We start from the raw sequence: 19,118 nt of genomic DNA, 5'->3' as shown, positions 1-19,118 counted from the left end.
AATATTGAGCCTTTTCTATTTGAAAGAAATTGTGTGGTTAGCAAATATTATATTATAAAATGCCATCCTTTGAAATGAAACAGATGACCAATTATTTACCTGAGTGTATCAAATTTGGGGGCTGGAGTGGTAATACAGTTGTAATGACATTTGCCCAGCACAGGGCTGACATAGGTTTGATTTTCTGGCACCTCATACTGTGCCCCCGGAACCTCTAGGAGTAATAATTCCTGAGTGCGAAGCCAGGAGGAACCCCTGAGCTTTGTTTGGGGTGTAGCCCCCAAACAAAACAAAATACCAGTTTTAAATCTGAGATTGTGCATCATATGACATGAGATTTGGTATTTGCAAAGTCAGAGTTTTCTGCTGCCCTGAAAGTTCTCCCCAGAACAGCCCAGTAGCCGGCTCCTTTATTGTGAATGGACTGTTGTTTTTACACTTTTATCTTTTTTTTTTTTTTGTATTTTCAGCCCTAAGGAAATTTATTTTTCAGTGTTGAAAAGTCTTGCAAAGCCAAGCTTTGAAATTGCTTACTCTTGAAGAAATAAAAGAAGAAAATAGTAGCATCAGATTGGTGCAACAAAATGTTCATTTTAAGGCCTTGGTTTAGTTTAGCATTTCACGTTTTATACAAATTGGTTTTACAGTACAATTTCTAGTGGAAAGAGTTTTGGCATTCACTCAATTCCTCTTTTGCAGACCACAACACCCAAAAGGAGAGAGAGATCACAGGGGATTGCCCTGCCACAGAGGCGGGGGGGGGGGGGGGGGGGGGGGGAGATGGGGGTGGGGGGGATATTATCCATGGTGGTGGAAAATGGGCACTGGTGGTTGGATGGGTATCTGATCATTGTATAATTGAAACCAAAGCACAAAAATTGTAAATCTACAACTGAAAAAAAAATAGGTAAGGTAAAGGTAAAGGCCCTCCCGTTGATCGTCGATTTGCTCGAGCGGGCCCAGTAACGTCTCCATTGGAGACTGTGTTGTTACTGTGTCTGGCATATCGAATACTCTCGGTAGCTTGCCGGGCTCTCCGAGAGGGGCGGAGGAATCGAACTTGGGTCGGCCATGTTGGCCGCTTGTAAGGCGAACGCCCTACCCACTTGCTATCGCTCCAGCCCGAAAAAAAAATAAAATAAAATAAAGGGAAAAAAAAAGAGTTTTGGCATTAAGCCCAAGAAATCTGAGTTTGACACAGTATCCACTTATTTAAATTTTTGAAACCTATGTTTCCTTGCCTGTTAGTAGGGCTAATGACCCTGAAGGGTAAATGATAATAATAGGGATGGCAATTTTTGATGTATATTTATTTATTTGGGACTGACAATATAAGTTCAATGCATGGTCACTGTTACTTCTACGGTGGTTTTGGAGTTGGAGACCTGATTCAGATTCCAAATATAAGATTGGCTCTTTCTCTGTCTCCTAGACAATCTGTGTGAAAAAGTGGGAGAGACAGTTAAGTCTTTATTCTGTGTCTACAAAGCACTCCGTATATATGTTAACGTAATTCTATAAATTTGAAGCCTAATTTTCAAGATGCTCAGTCTCATCTAAAGTTTCTTAATCTTTCTCTTTTCTTTTTTTTCTTCGTGGTGGGGTGGGGCTCTGTCTGGCAGTGCTCAGCGATCTCTGGATTCTGCCCTAAGGTCAGTCCTAGCAGTGCTCCAGAGACTGTGAGTGGTGTTGGCGACTGAGCCTGGGTCAGCTGCATGCAAGGCAAGCACCTGCCTGTTACACCATCTCTCTGGTCCCAATTTTATTTTCTTGATTGATAATATGCAGCCTAGGAATGGGAAACTGATTTTCTATGGATACTCACTGAAATGTGTGGAGAAATGTCCAAATGGCAAGGTTTTTTTTTTTTTATGAACTATGCAGTACTTTTTGCTAAGTGTTTTTGTTGACAGAAATGATTTTCAATATCACATTTATTTATTTATTTGTTTATTTATTGACTTTTTGGGTCACACTCAGCAATGCTAGGAGTTCCTCCTGGTTCTGCACTCGGGAATTACTCCTGGTGGTACTCTGGGGATCATCTGGAATGCGGAGGTTAATAAACCCAGGTGGTCTAGCGTGCAAGGCAAACGCCCTACCTGCTGTACTATTGCTCTGGCCTCAGTTTCACTTCTTTAAAAACAAGGAAACAAGAACCATTTTCCTAAACTGCACTGTAGTACTGCCCTCCCGTTGTTCATAGATTTGCTCGAGTGGGCCCACTAACGTCTCCATTGTGAGGCTTGTTGTTACTGTATTTGGCTTATCGAATACATCATTGGGAGCTTGCCAGGCTCTGCTGTGTGGGCGGGATAGTCTCGGTAGCTTGCCGGGCGCTCTGAGAGGGGCAGAGGAATCGAACCCAGGTCCCTGGGTTGGCTGCGTGCAAGGCGAACAACCTACCCGCTGTGCTATCGCTTCTGCCCTAGGAAAGAAAAAAAATGCATAAAAAGTAAAAGTATAGACAGGAGAGATAGTGAAGCAGATAAGGCTATTTTGCCTTACATGTGTCTAGTCTGGGTTTGATCTCCAGCATGACATACCACGGATAGTCCCCTGACCCCCCTAGGAGTGATCCCTGAGCATAGAGCCAGGATTAAGTTCTGAGCATTACCAGTTGTCACCCCCAAACATATGCATATATTACACACACACACACACATACATATATATATATAAAGCCGTGTGTGTGTGTGTGTGTGTGTGTGTGTGTGCGTGTGTGTGTGTGTGTTTTAAATTCTGATCTTTGGAGGAAGAGGCTGGAGTAGAAAGAGAAGGAAGGGTGCGTATGATGAAGACACAGCAATAGGGACATAGTTCTGTGTTTTTGTTTTTAGGACCAGAGTCATTTAAGCTTACAAACTAGTATAATTTTTGCTAGATTTGGGTAACGTAAAATTTTAACTCGTAATTTATAGTAAGTCGTACATATTTTTATATCCTTTTAATGGAAGAAAAAGATTCCATTTTTCTGAAAATCAGTATGATATAATTGGTTTCAGGGGTGCATTTTCTGGAGCAACAACACCATCTTGTGGCCTTCTGGAATATTGTTGCCAGTTATGTTTTCAGCAAGTGAAAACATCAATTAAATAGTTCCGTGATACTGGCCAAGGGCGCAGTGAAGCTTGTGATTAGGAGTTCTTACTGAAAATAGAAGGTAGCACTGTAGCAGTGTCCTCCCGTTGTTCATCGATTTGCACGAGCACCAGTAACGTCTCACAGCAAATTGTGAGACTTGTTACTGTTTTTGGCTTATTGAATAAGTCACGGGGAGCTTGCCAGGCTTTGCGGTGCGGGTGAGATACTCTCGTTAGCTTGCCTGGCTCTCCGAGAGGGCTGGAGGAATCGAACCCGGGTCAGCCACATGCAAGGCAAACAAATGCTCTACCCACTGTGCTATCGCTCTAGCCCGGAAATAAAAGGTAGTCACTACGAAATAAAATGATTCATACTAAAATATCGAAGCTTTGTGAAATACGTGTGTCCGAGAAAACGGCATAAGCATGAACATAGGTAGGTGCAACTTAAGATGATTACTGTTTCGTGTTTCCATGAGCTGTGCAGTATGTTTTCACTAAGTAGATTCTTTTTGTTTTTGAGCCACACCCGGTGGTGTTCAGGATTTAGTCCTGGCGGGGCTTGGCAAAGCATTTGGTCCTGGGTCTTGAACCGGGGTCAGCTGCGTGTGAGTCAGGCACTTCACCCACTCTGTGCTCTCTCCAGCCCTACTAAGTAGTTCGAAGCTAGAAAGTCCTATTTTTTAAAAAAGTATGTTTGTTAAAACACCGTGATTTACAAAGTTAATTCATAGCACAGTTGTTTGAGGCATGAAATGTTCCATTCCCAATCCTTCCACCAGTGTCCTTGGTCACTTCCCCCAAACCCCTGCCCCCTTAGCGGGGAAAGGACAGATTTATTTCATATTGCTTGTTTCGAGAAAACTTAGAGGAATAGCAGATGCATTTATCAGAAAATTCTGTGCTTTATTTCTAATTTAGTAAGATTTTTAAGGCCCAGTGAAGTTTAGGTTCTTTATCTTACTCAGCTACTTAATGAGATTCTTGCCTAGAACCGTGTTTTCTAATTGTGTGTGGGAGAGGAGTTTTTATTTTATTTATTTTTAAAAATTTTTATTAGTGAAACACCATGAGGAACAGTTGTAGACTTAGAAATTTTTGTGCTTGGGTTTCAATTATACAGTGTTTGAGTACCCATCCCTCCACCAGTGCCCATCCTCCACCACCACGGATCCCAGTATCTCTCCCACCCCCCAACCCCCCCTTCCCACCCTGCCTCTGTGGCGGGGCATTCCCTTTTGTTCTCTCTCTCCTTTTGGGTTCTGTGGTTTGCAAGAGAGGCATTGAGTGGCAATCATGTTTGGTCTATAGTCTACTTTCAGCATGCTTCTCCCATCCTGGGAGGATGGGAGGATCCTCACAATACCCTTTATTTGGTGCTGCCTTTTCTCCTAGCATGTGCGGCTGGAGTTTTTAATAACTACATTTTTGTTGTATTCATTTTGGTCATTTTAAAGAGAGATAATTTGAGAAGCACGGTGATTCCTCTAAAAGAGAACTTGAAAATTAAAGACTTTTTTGATGTGTTCATTTGTTTTTGCGTTTCTGCGGTACTCAGAATCCGTCATGGGCAAGTATGTATTCAGTACTCCTGTGACTCTGAAGGAGGCAGTCTCACAATTGGATGCACAGTGAGAATTTCTCCTACGCTTTTGAAATATCGTCTAAGAATTAAGCTCTTCGGATGAAGACGGTTTCTGAATTCAGAAGTTCACGATAAAATAGTCTGCTAGGCAGCATACAAAGTTCTCTTGTTTTTCTAAATCTCAGTAATTTATTTGTGAATTTTGCTTTGGTTTTGCAAGAATAACGCATATACCAAAACTAATGTCAAAACCCTGAAACCTCTGTGTACACAACTGTGATCCTCTTGTATAATTAACATGTGGTTTGGCTCTTAGATTTCTGGTGAGCTTTTTATGTCTTGGTTGTCATATCTGAACACTCTGTAACGTTTTCTTTGTCTTTTTTGTTTTTTAAATCACCGTTTGATACAGTTACAAAGCTCTCATGTTTGAGTTTCAGTCATACAGTGATCGAACACCCATCCGTCCACCAGTGCACACTCTCTACCACAAATGTCCCCAATATCCCCCCCCCCCCATCCCAACCCTCCCCCTGCCTCCATGGCAGACGATTTCCCCCATACACTCTCTGTACTTTTGGGCATTATGGTTTGCAATTACTCTATAACATTTCTATGGAAAAAATAGAAAAATATATAAAATATAAAAAAATATATATTCAAGCAGCCATCTTTCCCATGCCCCAGTTTTAAAGTTTAATAAATAATTTGGGGATTAGCTTACTACTTTCAATTACTTTGAAAACAGAGTAATAGAGTAATTTTAATTCTGCTATAGCATAGAAAATTACGGGCTGGAGCGATAGCACAGCGGTAGGGTGTTTGCCTGACATATTCAGTATGCCAGACACAGTAACAAGTCTCACAATGGAGAGTTACTGGGCCCACTCGAGCAAATTGATGAACAATGGGAGGACAGTGTGACAGTATGACATAGAAAATTACAATAGTGTCGAAATTTATTGACATACAGATTTATCCTCCACCCCCCCCCACTCACCCTCTTTCCCCTTCCCCCCACACCCACCCACACACCCCCAAACACACTCTCCCACCAACTTGCCCAGGACCATCTGCATTGACTTTCTGTCTCTTTGGTCTGCTCTGCTCCTCCTCTCCTTCCCCTGCTGCTGGGTAACTGGTCCAGTGTCAGGGGCTTGTCATCATTGGTGATACCTTGATACCGTCTGTGCTCTTTTTTGGACTCTGCGTTCCACAGATGAGTGAGATCATTCTGCACTTACCTTTTCTCTCTGACTGACATGATGCCCTCCTTTTCATCCGTGGTGCAGCAACCTGCATGGTTTCATCCCTTCTTTGAACTGCAGAATATTCTGTCCACAGCCTCTCAATTCCTCATCTGCCGGTGGACGTTTGGGTTGTTTCCATATCTTGACTATTGTGCTCAGCTCTGGAGTGAAGGTGGGTGTGCTCATGTCCTTTCAGATGAATGTCCTTTCAGTTTTGGAGGTAGAGGCAAGAGCTTTTTTCTTCATATACTTCTAGCAGTGTCAGTATTTAGCAAGCCAAATTAGTGTTTTAGGTCATCTTTTTTTTTTTTAATAATCTTCCGCTTTGGTTTTGAACATTCGCATCTGAGCATCTGTGTTACAACGTCAGTTGGTAAGTGTCACACCTGCCGTAGTATCTCTCTCGCCCACGACAGAGCCGCTTTCTACCCTCATGCTTTACCCCTGAGCAGGACCCACTTACTCCTTGAACATGGAATGTCTTGATCGCACTTTGGGGGACCCTATTTGTCGGTCAGTAAACCTGGGGGTCACTCGTTCATGGCATGTTCTTTAGACCTTTAAGGTATCACTATGACTGGTTCAGGTCACTTCTGTTGTTACTTATGTGTAGAGTTTCATATTGGAAACTTAATTTGCAATTCTTTCTCAGTGAAACTGAAAAAGAAAAATTGCTAAGCTCTGGCCTGGAAAACAATCTGCATTCTGTCCATTCAGAATAGAAATAGTTTTGATACTTGGTATCTGGATTTGGTATGCCACGGTTATTCCTGGTCTGGCTTCTGGTTCTCTCTCCATTATTTATTACATTTTGGGGAGATAAATTTATGCTCTGCAGACAAGAACCTGCATATTTTGCAGACTGAAAATTCACATGGCCCATCATAAATCATAAAGGCCCTCCCGTTGATCATCGATTTGCTCGAGCGGGCCCAGTAATGTCTCCATTGGAGACTTTGTTGTTACTGTGTTTGGCATATCGAATACGTCACGGGGAGCTTGCCAGGCTCTGCCTTGCGGGCGAGATACTCTCGGTAGCTTGCCGGGCTCTCCAGAGCAGCGGAGGAATCGAACTTGGGTTGGCCATGTTGGCTGCATGCAAGGCAAACGCCTACCGCTGGTGTATGCTTGGTTTTGCGTTGAGTAGGTATTTCCAACTACTTTTTGTTACTCAAGATGCAAGGCTGGGGAGGTGGCCCAAAGGGCTGGCTTCTGAGAGACCCCGAATTCTGTCCCAAGCACCAGATGGCCTCTTTGAATACTGCTGCGTGTGGCCCGGTGGACCCCAGTACCTTTGGGCCCCAAGCATTGAAGGGTCCTGTCTGCACAGCTGGGCCAAATAGGATTGGAAGTGACCCTCAGCCTCTTCCTCAGAGCTTGAGGATATAGCCCCTCCCTACTTCCCCTCCAGAAAAAAGCATCCAAGCGTCCCGTCTTTATTTGTCCTCTGCCTGATAACTGTGAGGGTTCTACAAGTCACTGGAAAGGCAAAGTTTGCAAAGTGCCCCTTTTACCGCAGTGCACATGGCACTGGATTTTACTGGGAGGGTGGCATTGCTGTGTTTTCCATAATTCCTGCAATCTGAGAAATTAATCAGGAATATTTATAGCGACGTCTGTATAAAGAATGGAACTAGGAGAAATAATCCAACTTCTGTTCCAAGTAGATTAGTATTTATTTTAAGACATTAGGTAACACTGAGATTATTTGATGATGATGATGATGATGATGACGATGATTAGGTATCACTGAGATTATTTCATGATGATGATGATGATGGTGGTGGTGGTGTGTGGTGTGTGTGTGTGTGTGTTGTGTGTGTGTGTTTGTGTGTGTGTGTGTGATGTGTGAGAGAGACACACAGAGACAGAGAAAGATCCTCATAAGAAAAGCCCGATGGGAGACAGAGTAGGAGTTAAAAATAATGTTAATGTATTACTAAAATTGGGAATGATTATCCTTAGCCTATTTTTCACGTTTGAAACTGCAGTGCTCTGCGAATATAAAGCAGGAATGACATTGCCACTAAGTGATCCTGGGAGGAAGGAGAGCCGCAGGGACTGCAAGTCATGAGGAAGTAGGCAGATTGTGAAGCAAGAGCGGGCCGGAGCTCACCGTGGGGAGACTGAGGAGAGTAGATTGCAGGTTCAGGGAGGCGGCGGCAAATGGACTGCAGGATGGCAAGACATACAGTCACTGAGTTGTCGGCAGAGTTGCAGAGACTGTGGAGACGGTGGCATAGAGGGGGGCAGAACAGTAGGGCCAAGTGTCTGAAAGCTCTTTCAGTACTTGGATCCTTGGGAACTGGTAGTGATTTGGGGAAGTTTGGCAAAAGTTGACAATCTGAGGGCTGACAGCGAGTCTTGAGAAAGCTTCTTGTTCCTTCATCTTCTAGTCTTGGTGTGTGATATAAAGGACAACTGACGCATAGTCCTTGCGAAATTGTTCCTGTTTGGAATGTTAGGTTATATAGAAATGTAGAGTTGAACAGAATTCTGCTTTATTTCACTAGGATTCCAGTAGGGAAAAAAGCTACAGTTTAAGAAAGGTAAAAGCTATCCAGGGAGGGGCTAGAGCAATTGTACAGTGGGGTAGAGCGCTTACCTGGCATCCCGGGTTCGGTCTCCTGAACCCCAGCGGAGGTGATTCCTGAGAGCAGAGCCAGGGGTATCCCCTGAATATTGCTGGGCATAACCTAAATCCTCCTCTCACCGCCCCCTTCCCCCAAAACACCATCTAGGCGGTCTCTAGCCTGAATATTGTTTATTCAGGTTACCAGACATCCCAGTGATGGAATAATAAATTGAGAGGCTTTCTACGGGTGAGTCTTCAAATAAGCATCAGGATGAGCTGGCCGTTCCCTTAATTGCTCCATTTTCTGAATTTGTTGAGATGCCTCCCAGTATCTGTAGGGGTGGGGTTACCCTGGCTGTGGGGGAACAGTGGAGATCAGTGTGTTTTGTTTCTTAGTGCCAGAGCTACTGTCCAGTGCCGGTAACACGGGGCACGCACTCTGCCTTCAGGCTACATCCCCGACCCCCAGAATATCTTTTAAAAATGCAAATAGAACCTCGCAACATGAAAGCAGTCGTCTCGTGTTGTTTAAAAATTAAATCTGGGGCCCAGAGATGCGATTGGTGTTCAACCCACGCACCTTACATAAGCGAGCTCCTGAGTTCAATCTCTCGCTTAAAAAAAATGTTTCAATTGAAAACCTGTATTTGTGGTTTACATTTTAGGAAACAGTTTTTCGGCTTTGGAGTGGTTGAACTGTGGATGTTTCAGGGTGAGGGAATCCTGCTTTGTTCTTGTATCTTGGCCATGTTCATAAAACAAAAAAAAACTAGACCCAACTGAAGCAGGGATTTTTGTCTTCTAGCATTGTTGTGTCCTTGCGTTTGTGAGAGTGGGGGGTGGGGAGAGTCGGAGGGAGGAGAGGAAGAAAGCCCCTCCCATGAGGGAAACTTGGGACACTGGTGGTGGGGAATCCACACTAGTGAAGGAGGGGTGAAGAAAAGTTAAATGACAGAAATCCAGTCATGAACAACATTGTCACTGTATATCTTACTGTGATTCAATTAAAAAAATTTTAATAAAAATATATTTTTAAAATCATGTTTTTATTTATTTATTTATTGCATTTTTGGGTCACACCCAGCAATGCTCAGGGGTTACTCCTGGATTTTCACTCAGGAATTACTCCTGGCGGTGCCCGGGTGACCATATGGGATGCCGGGGATTGAACCTGGGTCGGCTGCATGCAAGGCAAATACCCCACCCGCTGTGCTATCGCTCCGGCCCCTAAATAAGGTTTTTATTTTATTAAAATATAAAAATAAAATGGAAAATTTTTGTCTTTATAGACTAAACAATAAGTATGTCTAATAATTATTCAAGGAAGAAAGCTTAATGAATTTTTCCTTTTTAAAGTCTTAACACATGCAAAAAAAGATTAGTTGTGTTGTTTTTAGTTTTGCTTCTGATTTAAGAATAACATTGTGAAGTAAGTAGACAATTAAGATACACCTTCTGAAAGAATTAGATAGTTCTAGAATCTTAGAGTAATGGAAGTTTATTACATTCCTAACTTTCACACTGTTTTTGGCAGTGAATAAGAATGAACGTTTATATTAACGAGCATTTTTAGAAGGTTGAACTGGGCATACTCAGCTTCCGTATAAGTGGTCATTTCCTCTGGGCAAAGGTTATAACTTACTTCATTTGAATGAGTAGCCAGATTGCTCGAAAGTTTGTGAAAACCCAGGCTGTTCCCCATTCACGTATTGGACACACAATTGTTTAGCAGAACTGGAAATGTAAACATTTTGCATAGTTGACTCCAGAAAATTTTCATATTTTTTCCCCACATTTTCTGCTTCTCTTTTCCTACTCCTTTTCCTGGTTACGTTAAGATCATTTTCATCCAGATAGTAAAGGACAAAATTTCAGTCGCTCATAGTCCTTTTTTCTAGTCTTTTTCTTCCTTACCCCTCCCCTGGTTACGGTAATATCATCACCCAGATACTTAAGGAGGAAATTTCAGTTGTTCATCATCCTTTGTTCTAATTGTCAGCTGTCCCTTAAGCGTCTATTCAAAATCATTTTTGTAGCCTGGATGTTTTCTTCATACTACTCTGGTTCAGATGCACTTGTTTTTCTTTTCAGTCTCACCCACTGCTGCTGATGTTATTATTCCAATGCAAGCCTTATTGTTTGTTACAGATTTCCAGTTTCTTCAGGCTAAGCTTTGAACTAGACATATAAGCATGCTGCCGACTGGGCCGGCCTAGGTTCGATTCCTCCGCCCCTCTCAGAGAGCCCGGCAAGGTACCGAGAGTATCTTGCCTGCATGGCAATGCCTGGCAAGCTACCCGTGATGTATTTGTATGCCAAACACAGTAATAAGTGTCACAATGGAGACGTTACTGGGCCTGCTCGAGCAAATCAATGAACTACGGGAGAACAGTGACAGTGAATACCATAGAAACTATCCCCCAGGATTCTATACAATTTATATCACCCCATTTTCCACTTGGGCCAATAGGTTTTCTTAAAGTTTCTATAACAGAGAAAATATTTCTATAAATAACAATACATTATTATGAAACTATTAATAACATTTCTAGAATGTTCTCTTGGAGGATTATGCATGGGGACGCTCATTCCCCAGTGCTCTTCCCTGTGCACCGTGTCTGAGGTTTACGTTCCTTCGTTTTCTGTGCTCTTTACCTGTGTGTCCCCTGGAATGGGTGTCTCTCTGAAAGCTGTTTCTTTGTTTACAGGTTTGTCTCCTCGCTAGACTATGAACTCCTTGGAAGAGGGAATCGTGTATTATTCATCTTTATATTCCCAGTGTCTAGCGCAGTTCCTGGTACATAGTAAGTGACCAACAATCTTGTTTTTAATGAAGACTCAGTTTAATAAACTTAATTTGTATTGATTATGCCTGTGTAGATCTGCATAAGTTTCTCTGTTATACATCCTGGGGCTGGAGCGATAGCACAGCGGGTAGGGTATTCATCTTACATGTGGCCGACCCCGGGGACCTGGCTTCGATTCCTCTGTTCCTCTCGGAAAGCCCGGCAAGCTACCGAGAGTATCTTGCCTGCATGGTAGAGCCTGGCAAGCTCCCCATGGCGTATTCGATATGCCAAACACAGTAACAAGTCCCACAGTGGAGACGTTATTGGTGCCCGCTCGAGCAAATCAGTGAACAACGGGAGGACAGTGCTACATACTGTTGACCTTTAACACTTGTGAGGTTCAGTTTCCTGTGACACAGGGTTAGTGTCCATTCAGTGTTGCTTGTAGTGCTTAGTGGAAAGATACATATAATAGTGGACTTCAAGTGCAACACTGTGATTAGGTAAAGTGTGGAATCTTCATATTTAGATGTATAATTTTATTTGGTCTTTTCTTCATTTTTAAGGAAGATGGTAGCACTTTGGAAGCATCTGTATCATGTTCTGTAGTTTAAATTCGCACTTCCTTATCAGCAGTGGCATGTACTAACAAGGCATATAGCCTTAAGGATTAGTGTATGTAAGGACTATGAAGAAGTAGTGTGGAATGGAAACCCGGGACAGGAAGACTTTTAAAAAGTGGAGTGGGGGGGGGAGGGAGGGGGTTAAAAAAAAAGGTGGAGTAAAGGGGCTGGAGCCATAGTACAGAGGGGAGGGCTTTTGCTCTGCATACGGCCAACCCGGCATCCCATATGGTCTCCTGAGCACTGCCAGGAGTGTTTCCTGAGTGCATAGCCAGGATAGCCCTTGGGCATGCCAGGTGTTACCCAAAAAGCAGGGAAAAAAAATAATAAAACACAAGAAGTAGAGTGAGCTGTCTTTAGTCTTTAGACTGATTCCCCATCTCAGCTGTTTAAGACTTTTAAAATTCTTCTCAAATAATGAATCCTGTATGTGACTGACATGGGTTCAATCCCTGGCACCCCATGTGATCTCTTGAATGCCAGGCTAGGAGTAAACCCTGAACACTGCCATGTGTGAACCAATTAGAAGAAGAGACACAAATAATGATCTCTATGCCTACTTGTCTTCTTTTTTCTCAGCAGTTACATTTCTAAATCACCAATAAGACGATTTCGAAATGAATTTATATGTTCACCTAGTCTTAGGTCTGTCATCAGCAGAGGGAGAGATGCCTTTTTCTTGGGAATTAATTATATACCTTCTGAGAAGGAAAGCCCTATTTTCTTTCATAACCTACAGATCACTTTTGATGAATTATAAATCAGTATTCTTGCTTTTTATTTCCTTGTCTGGAGTGATAGCACAGCGGTAGGGCATTTGCCTTGCACGCAGCCAGCCTGGCCGAGCCGGGTTCGATTCCTCTGCCCCTCTCGGAGAGCCCAGCAAGCGACCGAGATTACCCGTGACATACTCAATATGCCAAAAACAGTAACAACAAGTCTCAAAATGGAGACGTTACTGGGCCCGCTCAAGCAAATCAATGAACAACGGGAAGACTGTTGGATTGTTTATTTCCTTGTCTGCCATGAATTTTGAGTTTCAGAAACTGAAATCTGAGCTTGCCAAATTATCTGTAATTTGTGGAATTTCATAATTTAAACATTTTAGGGAACAGCCTCCTCGAGAAAAGGCATGGGAAGATTGGCCAAGCTTGCCCAGTGTGCGGAGGCCCCAAGTGTGATCCTTAGCTCCACATCACTTATCACCCCCACAACTGCTGGGCATGACCCTGAGGGACCCTTGAGCACTGTCTGACCAGAGGCCCTGACCCTCCAGGAGTGACCCCTATTTAAAAAAACCCAAAACCTTCAAACATCCACACCGTGTGCATCTCTTTAACCTTATATCCGTCTTCTCATAGCCCGTAAAGTGCGTGCTGCTTGTGTGCTTTCCTTTTTCTTCCGTTTCGGTTGCTGAGCCACACCTGGCAGTGTTCAGGCCTTACTCCTGGCCCTGCATTTAGGACCTCCCATTTAGGACCGTATGTGTTGCCGGGGATCCAACCCAGGTCAGCTACATGCAAGGCAAGTGCCCTGCCTGCTTGAGCATTCTTCCAGCCCCAGTAATTTCTACTCTGAGTTAGTTTCTATCTGTTCTTTTTAATGTAATATTATTTGCTTATTTTTCTATTGAAAATAATTGTTTTAGAATTGTTTTGCAGGTTTTTAAAAGTTTGCAAAAATAGTGTTTTATCACAGAGGAAAATCTTGGCTCACAAGTCTTCATACACTGTACTTTTTTACATTTAATTTAATTTTTCATTTTGTTCGATTTTGGGGCCAAAGCCCGTTGTGCTCTGCCTCAGGGCTCACTCTTGGTTCTGTGCTCACAGATCACTCTTGGTGGTGCTCAGGGACCATATGAGGTGCCAAGGAATTGAGTCCAGTTGGCTGTGTGCAAGGCAAACACTTTCCCTCTTGTACCGTCTCTCTAGCCCAGTCTTCAGATGCTGGGAAGAAAATGTTGAGCCACCGGAAGAGAATGCAAGGATAGAAAGTCTCAGGATGGAAAATCTGATTTTGTTTTGTTTCGGGCCCACACCTGGCTGTGCTCAGAGCTTAACTCCTGGCAGGACTTGAGAGACCATCTGGTGTGTCAGAGTTTTAAACCTGGGTTGGCCGTGTGCAAGGCGGGTGCCCTGCCCACTATACTATCTCTCCAGCCCTACAACTCATGATTTTTAATAAGGAAGTTACTGCGGTGACATTTTTCCTTCGTGGCTATTGCTGTCCCAGTGGAAAATAAGATTCTTTATTCGAAATGCAGAAATGTAATAGAAGCGTTTCCACACATTAGTTTCTTTAGAGCAAGAACGTTTCAAGTAGATTTCTAGTGACTGCTTGGAAGAGTAACAGCTTAGCATCTTCCCTTTGACCTTCCTCAGTTCTGCAGAGGGCATCTTTCCGCTGTTTATGGACAGTGCTCCCTTTTGAGACTTGGAATCCATAGGGCTCCATGTTTCTGTCATAGAATCACTGAATTGTCAAAGAAAATGCATCGCAGAAGATGAGGTCATGATAGTCATTAGGGGAATCCATGTCTTCTGTGTCACTAGGAATTGGAAATAATTCCTCGATGGCTTCATTAAGGGTGTTAATCTTGGAGGTGGGACTGGGAGACGATGCCCGTGCTCAGAGCTCCTGTTTGTCTTTTTCCCCTCCCGTTCACTATTATGTCTATTATGTCGCCTGAACTCATTCATTTTGCTGAAGCTGTAATTCATTCTTTGTGCTCCATAATGGCTTCATTTGTGGAGTTCCCCGAATTCCTTTAACCATTTTTCTACCAATGAACCTTTGAATACTATTTGTTTTATTACTGTTATGAGGAACATTCGTACAGTGCACAAAAGTACAATTTTTTTTTTTATAATGTATAGCTAGGATTGCTCATTGAAGGACATGCAGATATTCAGCTTCAAATGGTAATGCCGAATTGTTTTCCAACACTTGGACCAGCTTAAACATCAGCCAGCCCTATTGCACTGCTCCCTCGCCTTTTTTGTGGGGGACAGGGGGACGTTATTTAGTACCACAAAATTCCTAATGCTTTTAGTGAGTTTTAAATTAACATCTATGTGGCCTTTGGTTGTTGGTGGTGTGTGTTGTGTCAGGTATGTAATGCAGTCTTAATGCATGCAAGGGCCCTGTTCTGCTGCTGAGAGACCACGTTCCTGGCCCATATCTCACGAGATTGTGACTTGTGGTTTCTCTTATGAATCAAGGATTTTAATGTCTGCATATACTTATTGAACTAGCAGGGTTTAACTTTGTTTTTTGTTCTGGTTTTTTTTTTTGGCCACACCCAGTTGTACTTAGGGCTTATTCTTTTTCTTTTTATTTCTTTTTATTTCTTATTAAGTCAGCATGAGATAAACTGTTATAAGTGGTCCTTGATTGAGTTCAGTCAGTCATACAGTCTTCCAGCGCTTGGGACTTGCTCTTGTTTCTGCCTTCAGGGTCACTCCTGGTGGGGCTCTGGGGACTCTGGTTCTGGGGTCAGCCTGGCTCAGCCATGTGCAAGGCCGGCGCCCTGTCTGCTATGCTGTGCTGCTCCTCTGGTCCTGGGATAGTTCTTTGTATAATTGAAATACTAAGTCCACATACGTTTGAAACTCTCAGTAACTGTCTCTTGCTACCTAAGTGTCAAGAAATCCACAGTTTGATCTTTCGTAATAACAGAGTAGAATTCTATTGTGTATACCATCTTCTCTTTACTCTTTATTCACTATGGCACCTCCCATCATATTTGGGGAGATGAGAAAGTTAGCAGGCATAATTACTGCTATTCTATTATTTCCATGAATATTTTATATTCTCTGTGGTAGGTTTGTATCCTGTTGTTGTTTTTTGAAGGCTTCATGAGTTTTCACCTGCCATTTTCTTGTTGGTGTTCACTGGTGATTCTTTAAATTTCTTCAGTTTTTCTTTTTAAATGTTGCTTAACATTAATAGGTTTTTCTTTGGTGGTTCTGTGAATTTTCAGTCATTTTATATATCTCAGAGATTGTCCTTTTTTGGACTGGTGCTGATTCATGAACTTTAGACCAGCAGATTCTTACTCGTATCCCCCTTTTTTTCTCATTTTTTTTCGTTTCTGATTACTATATATTACCATACTCTATGATTTATATTCCTTATTTTTTTTCTTTTCCTGTAAAAGAATCTAGATTTTCCGTATAGGTAGTAGTGATAAACTCCATTAGCTTTTGTTGCTAAGGAAATTGTTTATCATATTTGACTTATTGTAGAGTAGAGTATTTTTGGCTGTAAATATTGTATTTTAGAATTGTCACCGACAGTCTTCTAGGCTGTAGTGTTTCTGCTGAGAAAACTGATGATAGCCAGACTGGAATTCCTTGATTTCTTTGTATATTCCTTTGTAAAATTTTTTTTGTTGATAGCTTGCAATACTTTTCTCTACCATTGGCAGTTGAATATTTAACAGTGCGCACCTTGGGTGTGTTTTTGCATTGGGGTGCAAATTTTGGTGTTTGGGTGTTCTGTCAACTTCCTGGATTACTATGATTAGTTCTCTTTTTATTTCGTTGAATGGATATTTTCTTCCCTTTCCTCTTTATTTATCTTCAGTTTTTACTCCTTACTAACATGCAGAAACTTCTTCCCATTTTTATAAGAGGATTTTCTTTTCTTGACCTTTCTTTTTTACATGAGCAGAATGAATGTCCCTTTCAGAGCTGGTTTAGGTGGGACAGAAGCTCTCGGCTGTTGTTTGAGAATATTTTTATTATTCTTTCCAATCTGATAACCTTATAATCTTGCAGGGCAGAGAATTCTTGGTTTCAGGTTCTTTTCTTTCAGTACTTGAATATGTCATTCCATTCTCTTCTCTCCCCCTACCCCGTCTCTTGTGCTTGCCGTTTTGATAAACGTGTGTTTTGTTGCTGTTCTGCTTAGACTTATTTTCCATGATACTTCTTAGGGTCTCCTGAATCTGCGACCGCCCCACTCTTCATGTTAGGCAGATTTTCACCTGCTATTGCTTCGACCACCTCTTCTTCCCCTTTCCCTCTTTCTTCTTCTGAAATTGCTCTGATTCTGAGGTGGTTCCTCAGATTGTCAGATAAAGCTCTTACTTTTAATTCATTCTCCTCATATTCTTTTGTGCACCTTGTTTTCAAAGTTGTAGACTTACTATTCTGCTTTTTTAATTCTATTACTAAGATTTAACTACAGGTGTTTTTTCTCTCCTTCATTTCTGCTTGAATGAGTTCTTTAAATTTTTTTCCTTCTGACTCGTTGAACCTCCTAATTCATGTTCAGATTTTTTTCCCCCAGATTATTTTAATATCAAGAGATTGTTATAAAGTTTTCTTTGGGCAACTTAGATAGATCTGATGTCATTTAGCATCTTCTCGATTTTTGTCACCATCTGTTGATGTGACTGGATTCTTTTCTCTTGCTCCCCAGGCTCTGTGGGGAACAGGAATGGAGGTGCTGGCTGTCCCTACCAGCAGCTTGGTGCTGCCTTTCTCAAGGTCAGCCGGCCCTTGTGACTGCTGATTTCTGGCTGAGGATCCTGTCCTTGGCCATTCCTCTTGCTGAATTTCTTCCTTGGCGCTTAGGGGTTGCTTTCTCGAACTTGCACTGTGGTGTCTCCTCTTCCTCCAGCAGTTTCTCCTTTTACCCTCTCAGTTTTGTCTCTGCGTTAGGTGCTCTCTAGACTTTGGCTCACAAAAGCCTTGCTAAGACTGGGAATTATTGGGGGAGAGGGAAAAAAAAAATCTCATTTTTCCCCAGAGTCTTCGGCGTCAGTTTGGATCTGTCTGTCGTCATGCCTGTAATCATTCGTCTCTTTCACTCCATGAGCAAGTCTCACTTACTTACCATTGCTCATTTTTACACTGGGTTTACATCCTACAGTGTCCAACAGTACATGCGTCGCTGTCACTGTTTATCCTGGGGTCACTGCCTCTGTCATAATCTCCGTTGCCGTACCGTAGTTATCAACAGCCCCAGTCTCCGCAAGATTCTAGTGTGCCTTCGGAGCTCTTACATCCACCCCTAGCTCTTACTTCAACCCCTTAAAGCTGTTTGTGGCAGAACAGTTCCTCCAATATGGATCTGTTTCATGAGGATCCTGACTTTTTTTTTCCTTATGCAAAAGAACGGCCTGTGTGTAATCAACAGTGTCTGCTAGAATGACATTAGCCAGAGACTGTTGAGGTTCAGGGCACTGAGCAGAGAATTTAGGACTTTTTTCCTGCAGAATGAGAGCATTGTCCTGAATGGGAGCTTCTTTCATCATGAATCAAGCAACTCTTTATTTTTTCCCTTTCAACGTACATACATTAATATATATATGAACATAATGTTACACTCTCAGTTTTGTCTCTCCACTGTATAGTCATGAGTAAGAGGGCGTGTTTGAATCTTTATAGAAGTGTAATGTGTCCCTGAATTTGGAAGAAGGCTCTAAGTGGAACATAGAAAAATTTTACCAATGGAAAAAATAGGATAAGCATTAAATTTTATTATTATTTTTCAGTCTTCTCCAGTCTTCTTTGATTTGTTTTGTTAGCTTAAGGTTAGATAGAAGACTGCCTTTAAATAAAAACATGCAGTATTTACTGAGGACATGATAGTGTCAGGCTAGGTACTGGATTTGTGGAATTAATAAAAAGGCTTTATTGGGAAGGTCAAATGACCAAATATAAATACAAATGACCAAATATATTAGTTCATCTGTACTGGATAAATTCATGGATTTATTATTATATAGCTGTTACGGTGCATTTGCATATACTTAATGCTGGTTTGATCCCTGACATGACATGGGTCCCCGAGCATTGCTGGGTGCAGCTCTGGGGGCCCTCATGCATTGCCGGGTGGCCTGGGTTACCCCTGCACACAGAGACCAAGCGGCACTGCATCCTCAGGCCTGAGCACCGCCTCAGAGACCCCCTCCCACCCCACAAAATGGAAATGCACATTGCAGTGTGAGAGTGGGAAGGGATACCTATTCAGGCATTTCAGGTAAAATCAGTATATTTTGCATTATAAAATTTTTTTTTACAGATTCATTTATAGAGTTACATGTAAAATATAAATTTAAAAGTTTTAAGTAATATTAATAACTAAATTTTAAAAAACCCAAATGGATTATGAATATTATAATTGGGGTGGGCACACCTGATGGAGCTCAAGGGCTGCTTCTGACTCTGTACTCGGGAATCACTCCTGGTGGTGCTGG

At 42.2% G+C, this 19,118-nt stretch overlaps 1 protein-coding gene across 1 annotated transcript in view; it reads left to right on the top strand.

Moving 5' to 3' along the window:
• WWP1 (WW domain containing E3 ubiquitin protein ligase 1) overlaps positions 1–19,118 on the top strand; it is an 89,192-nt gene that overhangs the window by 11,932 nt on the left and 58,142 nt on the right. Inside the window, exon 2 of the mRNA XM_056110099.1 lies at positions 11,202–11,297. The gene's annotated coding sequence lies outside the window, so the exon portion shown is untranslated. The remainder of the gene's footprint in view (positions 1–11,201; positions 11,298–19,118) is intronic.

The sequence above is a fragment of the Sorex fumeus genome, unplaced genomic scaffold (genome assembly GCF_029834395.1).
Source record: "Sorex fumeus unplaced genomic scaffold, SorFum_2.1 ptg000002l, whole genome shotgun sequence".
Lineage (NCBI taxonomy): Eukaryota > Metazoa > Chordata > Mammalia > Eulipotyphla > Soricidae > Sorex > Sorex fumeus.
The sequence above is the reverse complement of the archived record's forward strand: the minus strand, read 5'-3'. Positions and strand labels throughout refer to the sequence as shown.